The sequence below is a fragment of the Symphodus melops genome, assembly GCF_947650265.1.
Source record: "Symphodus melops genome assembly, chromosome: 13".
NCBI lineage: Eukaryota > Metazoa > Chordata > Actinopteri > Labriformes > Labridae > Symphodus > Symphodus melops.
In genome coordinates this window covers 14504034-14509970 of record NC_136703.1, presented here as the reverse complement: position 1 = coordinate 14509970, position 5937 = coordinate 14504034, and positions in this window count along the sequence as shown.

Here is a 5937-nt window from a genome sequence, read left to right as displayed (position 1 = left end):
AATTCTTTCTACAGTTTTACGGCTACAAAATTACAACTCCACATTTTGAATTCATTGAATTGTTACTGGCAAGCTTACTTTGGAGAGTGAATAAATGTTCTTTTTTATGTCTGCTGTTTAAACTTTTTGAATGCTTTAACATTAATGTGTAATAGTCTTACATAGATTTTTTTCCCCCAGACATTTTCCTATAGGTTAGATTTTCTTCACTATCCATCATTTGCACTTCCCTGACCTCCAAACCGAAAATGACTGAGTGACATGATTTAATGCTAATGAAGAGAACATTAATAGAGGATATAAACCAGTGAGTGCTAATAATTACAGCGGAGCTTAACGAAACTAATGCAGGACTCAAAATGATTGAAATATACTGAGTAGTACGGATCTTGATGAGAAATGACCATACACGTATATACTTAACATGCAGCTTGCTTTAAGTGTTTTCTGATAGAAGGACAGACACAGCAGTATTGCCTCAAAGGGAGCTCTGCAGAGGCAGCTCTGTGAGGCTCTACACTGCTGTGATGTGTGTGCTCCACTGCCCCCTGGCAGACACGGGTGTAACTACACTAACACTTCCTTAAAGAGCAAAAAAATAAAACCACTCCCTTCTAGAGAACAAAACTAGGAAAACAGTCATGTGGGTTACACATGACTGTTTTCCATTCATCTCTCTTTATGCCATTACTATTATTTGGTTCCAGTGCCAGTAAGAAGGGATTTACAAAACGGAAGGATGCATCTGAAACTCTCAATTGGGTCGTCAATTCATCCAAATCTGTCAAAGGACACGACACACTACAGTGAGCTTCTTAATACAAACAATGGACACACAATGGTGTTAACGGTTTGCCAAGAGCAAACTACTATGTGAAGAACAGGTGTGCTCATCTAGCTTATACAAAATAATTATTAAAGCCAACTACAACCTTTTGCCACATTGTATTATCTGGTCTTTTGTGTTGTGCATTAAATCATTAAAAATCAATGAAATGCTGCCCAGCTGAGATCAAGATCTCACTTTTCATTTTTATTTTCTGGCTGAGCTTTGAAGGCAAACGTTATAAACAGTCTTTGGCTTGTGAGCAGTCACAAAGATTACTGTTGAATGGAGAACTGTTTCAATATGAGCCAGGAACCAATGTGTATGAACTGTGCGTGTAAGGAAAAACTGTAAATACATGCCTGTGACTTAAGCTTACAGCTGCAGCCTCAACACCAAAAGATGCCATTCTGTTCATATTTAATGTGTGAAAATAGGCCTGTTAAATGATCAACGAGTCAGAAAGTGAAATATGATGAAATACATCTCAAACAAAACATAGAAAAACATCTATGCATAGCACTTTTAAAACACAGTTAGATTGAGGAAAAGTTCAACAGTATATCTTTGTGACAGGCCATTTTACATAAAGCATGCCCGCTCACTGGTACACTAGCAGTAATGCAGTAAGGTTAGGTGTGTTGTTAAACCGCCCTCTATCACAAACACATGCTGTGTGACTGAACTGCAGAGTAAGCCACCAAAATACCTGATGCTGCATTACAGTACCTCAGCCTGACTATGGGTGGCAGCACAGCCCCTGACACAAGGCAACAGAGAGCTTCTCGATATCTGAACATCAACCGCCATGAGCAGAAACTTTGCAGAGTGAAGCCAGCGTCATGGCAGTGTGCATGCAAGTTAAAACTTCATGGACAAGAGCCGTTATCTATATATAGAAAATCAATTCCGTTCTCCGTCCTTGGCACCATTTTAAGGGAGAAATACGAAATCGCCACTTATCGCTCCTTAAAGACAGCTTTGTGCTCAGTAACACCTTCCCGCTGATGAATAGACACAGAGCAGAGGATGCTGGAGGGGCCACTGCAGATGAACATGCATCACTGCATCCATTTCACAGTGCTAATAGTCTGCTCCGTGCGGGATGACATCACTCAACCCCGATCACCAGAGCAGAACCAAAGCCTGTAAGGCTATTCAAATTAATTAACAAATGACCTTAGATTAGGGGCAGTCACAGATCAGACAATAAAAGGCATTTATCAACTCTATGGGGATCTCTTCTGTGAGCTGCAAGCCAACACTTCCTTACACTGGCTCCACTAAGACATGCACTGTATTGTACATAAGTTCAGATTTAAAAAAAGAAAACAGCTACAGGCTATAGCATAATTTACTTCCGTAACATTGCTGTTTTAGTGAAGACCTTACTTGTATTTAAATTGCCTTTGGATATAAAAGCATTGTTGTGTTTCTAGTTCGGGCAAAAAACTTCCACAATAAAGCAGCAACCAGGAATCCTGTCAAAGCGCTGTCTGATAAAGTGTGAAATAAGCTGCAGCCCAGATGGTTTTCTATTTTATTTCAAGAACAGACGATATCTGAACCATCTCAGAGAGACAAGTCAATCTCGGGGCTCGCTAATACAGACCCATGGACAGGGGATAAATCCCTGGTGGGCAACAAAAAAAGCTGATCAATAAAGAAAGGATGTAAACAAAGCACGGTGGAAATGAAGTTGAGCGAGATGGAGAGAGGGCTGGTGAGGGTGACCAGCACTGCTACAAATAAAGCACACGGTCAGGGACGGAGAGAAGAATAAAGGGCAGAGATCCAGGGGGGCTGTCAGGGTGAGGAGCAGTGGGAGTGCAAATGAGGAGAGGGAGATGCACAGCCATCGTGGAGAGAAAGCATGAGGGAGATGGGGGGGGGGGAGAAAATGAGGGAGAGAGAGAAAACGGTAGTGTAGAAGTGATTTATGCCAGTTGTATAATTTTCTACAACGCTGCTCCCCCTCTTCTCTTTCCCTACGGCTCTCCTTTCCTCCTCAATATCCAACCCTCCCACCAGGGTGTGCTCCTCCTCGCAGTCACACCAAGGAACGGTCCCTGGCCACACCAGCAAGTGATTAAGATTCTGCCGTGATGCGACTGCAGCACTCTGCAAATGGAAGACTGGACATAATTTCCCTAAAATGCTGTTTTTTATCACCTATTTCCCCTTCATCAGCTTGCCGCACACGATTGATAGCTGATGGCACCTCTGACAACTTAACGTTTTTATGGCTAGATTTATGGGCTATCTGCTCCTCTCCTTTTACAGCTCAAACTCTGTAAAAATGCTTATTTCTCAGATAAGGAGAGGGAGGGAGTGTGTCTATGTGTATGGAATGGTATCACACCCAGCTAAATGTATGTATGAGAGAGAAGGTGCCACCTCACTGCATTGCAGTCCAGATCAGGCAAATAGGCTAACGTGGCTTTATAGCAACAAGGAGACCAAAATTAACCCAGCATAAAACTATGGATTAAATACAACTTCTTCATTTTTTAAGATACAACACTAACCCAGTGTAATTACCTATGGAGTAGCTATCACTTACCATCACCCCTTATCTTGGAAAAGAAAAAAACACCTAAACACAAAAGGACACCGTTTTCAATCAGTATTGTTATTCTCTCCTCCCCAGGTGTAAGCCAATTCAGGCATTATTTATTTGATTGTTGATTTATTTGATTAAAGGGCATAATATTGTGAACAATCTAAAATAATCACTATGTCCCACATTAGAAATGTAGATTATATCGTTATGAGAGCTTATGATTCCTCTCAGGTTAAGACAAGATAAGCTGATTGTCACATAGACAAGTTAGGTGATCTTTGATATCGAACTCGTTGTGTCCTCTTAGTTTTTCATATCTTTGCACATGTTAAAGAAAGTAGGGCTTTTTTCCCTCTCAGTGCACTGGGACATCGATAGACTTACTGGGCTGCAGTGGGAGTGTGGCCCCTGCAGGTTCCTTCCCCTCCCTCCAAGCTCAGATTTACAGCCAATATGGGCTCCCAGTTAGCCTTCTCCTCTCTTCCACTGATGAGCCTGGCAGATCCCAGACAGACGCCCCGGGGGGACTGGAGTGTGACAGAGAATGGGGGAGGGTAGCAAAGAGTGAGAGAGAAAGAGAGGGAGAAATGTGAAGTGAAGGGAGGAGGGAGATCAGGAGAGAAAAAGAGAGAACCAGTCTGATGAGATCAGTGATTCATAGACACCCAGGAAGACACACCCTAGAATGGGGTAATACCACACATGTTTTAACTGGGCTGGCCCATAATTCATTAGGGTTACCAAGGCTACAAGGAGCACCTTAGGAGAGAGGGCCCAGAAATCATCTCTGCATGTTGTAAGATGCAGCCCATATAGAGGCTGGGGGATTAATATTCAAGGCTACTGTGTGCTTGCTTTTAGTGGAGAAGTCTAATCTGTTGAGTAGAGAAAAGCCGCTCATTTGATGTCTGTGTATTTCTACATCAGGTCACAGATTGATGAATTTTCCGCACCCTTTTTTTTTCTTCTTTGTACAGTGTGGGAATCTGAAGGTGTCTGTAGGTTTTATGACCTACATATGGAATTGGAAAGTGCAGCTTTGATGTGAAAAAATACAACCACCCTCCCAGCAAATTAAACCCTGTATGGCAATGGCTCTTAACTCGTCAAACCACCGACTCCACCATGAGAAATCGTGACCCAAATGTTGGACATTTTACAACCAATGATGATTGTGCAGTAGATGTTACAAAAGAACTGGAAAAAAAATCTAACAAGTTTGAAAATCGCTTTGTAGACTTTTTGACATCATTTCTTCCCAGGCACACATTCAGTGACCTACTTTTGGGTCCTGACTTTACTAGTTGAGAACCACTGCTATATGGTGTTCTCTTTGTCCTGCTACAAGTAACAATTGACCTTGTAGTTCATAACAGAAGCTGCAGAGTCGTGCTATACAATGCTATCAAATGTTTGCATTTATATCGATGCTACGTGTCGTTCAACAGAATGACAACATCAGTAAAAGAGTGGAGAACAGAATACTGACAAACAGAAAACCTAAAGGGGCCGTCTGACGAGCACAGAGATCGTAGCGGTCGCGTGCATACACTATGCAGCGTGCAGCAGTCATACTACAAACGTCATTCTCCTCCCCCATTGGCTGGAGGTGAATTCTCCGGAGAATATGCTGCTGCATTCTCACAGGAGCTCACTCTGACTTGCAGGAGAAACTCCAGGCCAACAAACAAGCTAAAACATTGAGATCTTACTATGTTTGGGAATTTTTGACTTTCCTATCCTTGTGTTGTACATCTATTCTTTGTTTCTGCTGTACTCTGTTTGTTTAACTAAGAATAAATAAAATCATATCACCATATTTATCATAGCAAAGCAGATTAATGAAAAGTAAAGCTTTTTAGGTCTTCACCAAATCCATATTGTTCATTTAGGTTGTGTATACCCAACTAAGTGGAAGAAAATTCCAATATGGTTCAAAACAGAATTTCACTCAGCGCAGAGTGTAATTGCTCCGATTGTTCCTTTTAATTGCTGTTCTTTTTCTGTCTCAGGTTTTATAGGAGTGAACAGGTAAGGTTTTGACTGTGGCTTTTTCAAACTGGACACAGCTGGACATTTTAAAAAGACATTTCTGCGTAAAATGGAGACATTCCTTTCGATGACTAAGAAAGATTTCCAGGAGAGTCGGGGATGATGATAACCAATGAGTGCATTACAAATGTACATAGCATATGAGAGTCCCTATATGACTATACTGCCCTGAGGATTATCATCACCCCGTTTCCTAAAACAGCGTTGGGTTGTGAAATTCTGAGCATGTGTGAAGTATTTAAACAAATACAGAACGACCAGGTAACATCATGACATCAGTGCAGTAAAACACTCTCAATCATCTGAATACAATTTATGAGATGTCCATTAATCACATAATGTAAAACATGATCTATGCTAAAAGGCCACAAACTTGGTTATCCATTGAAAAATGGTCTCTTTCTGATTAAGCAATCACATTGCAAGCATAGGCTGCCCAGTTTTCATAAATCACTTCAAACATACATGGCATTTGATTAGAGGCCATTAGCAATAG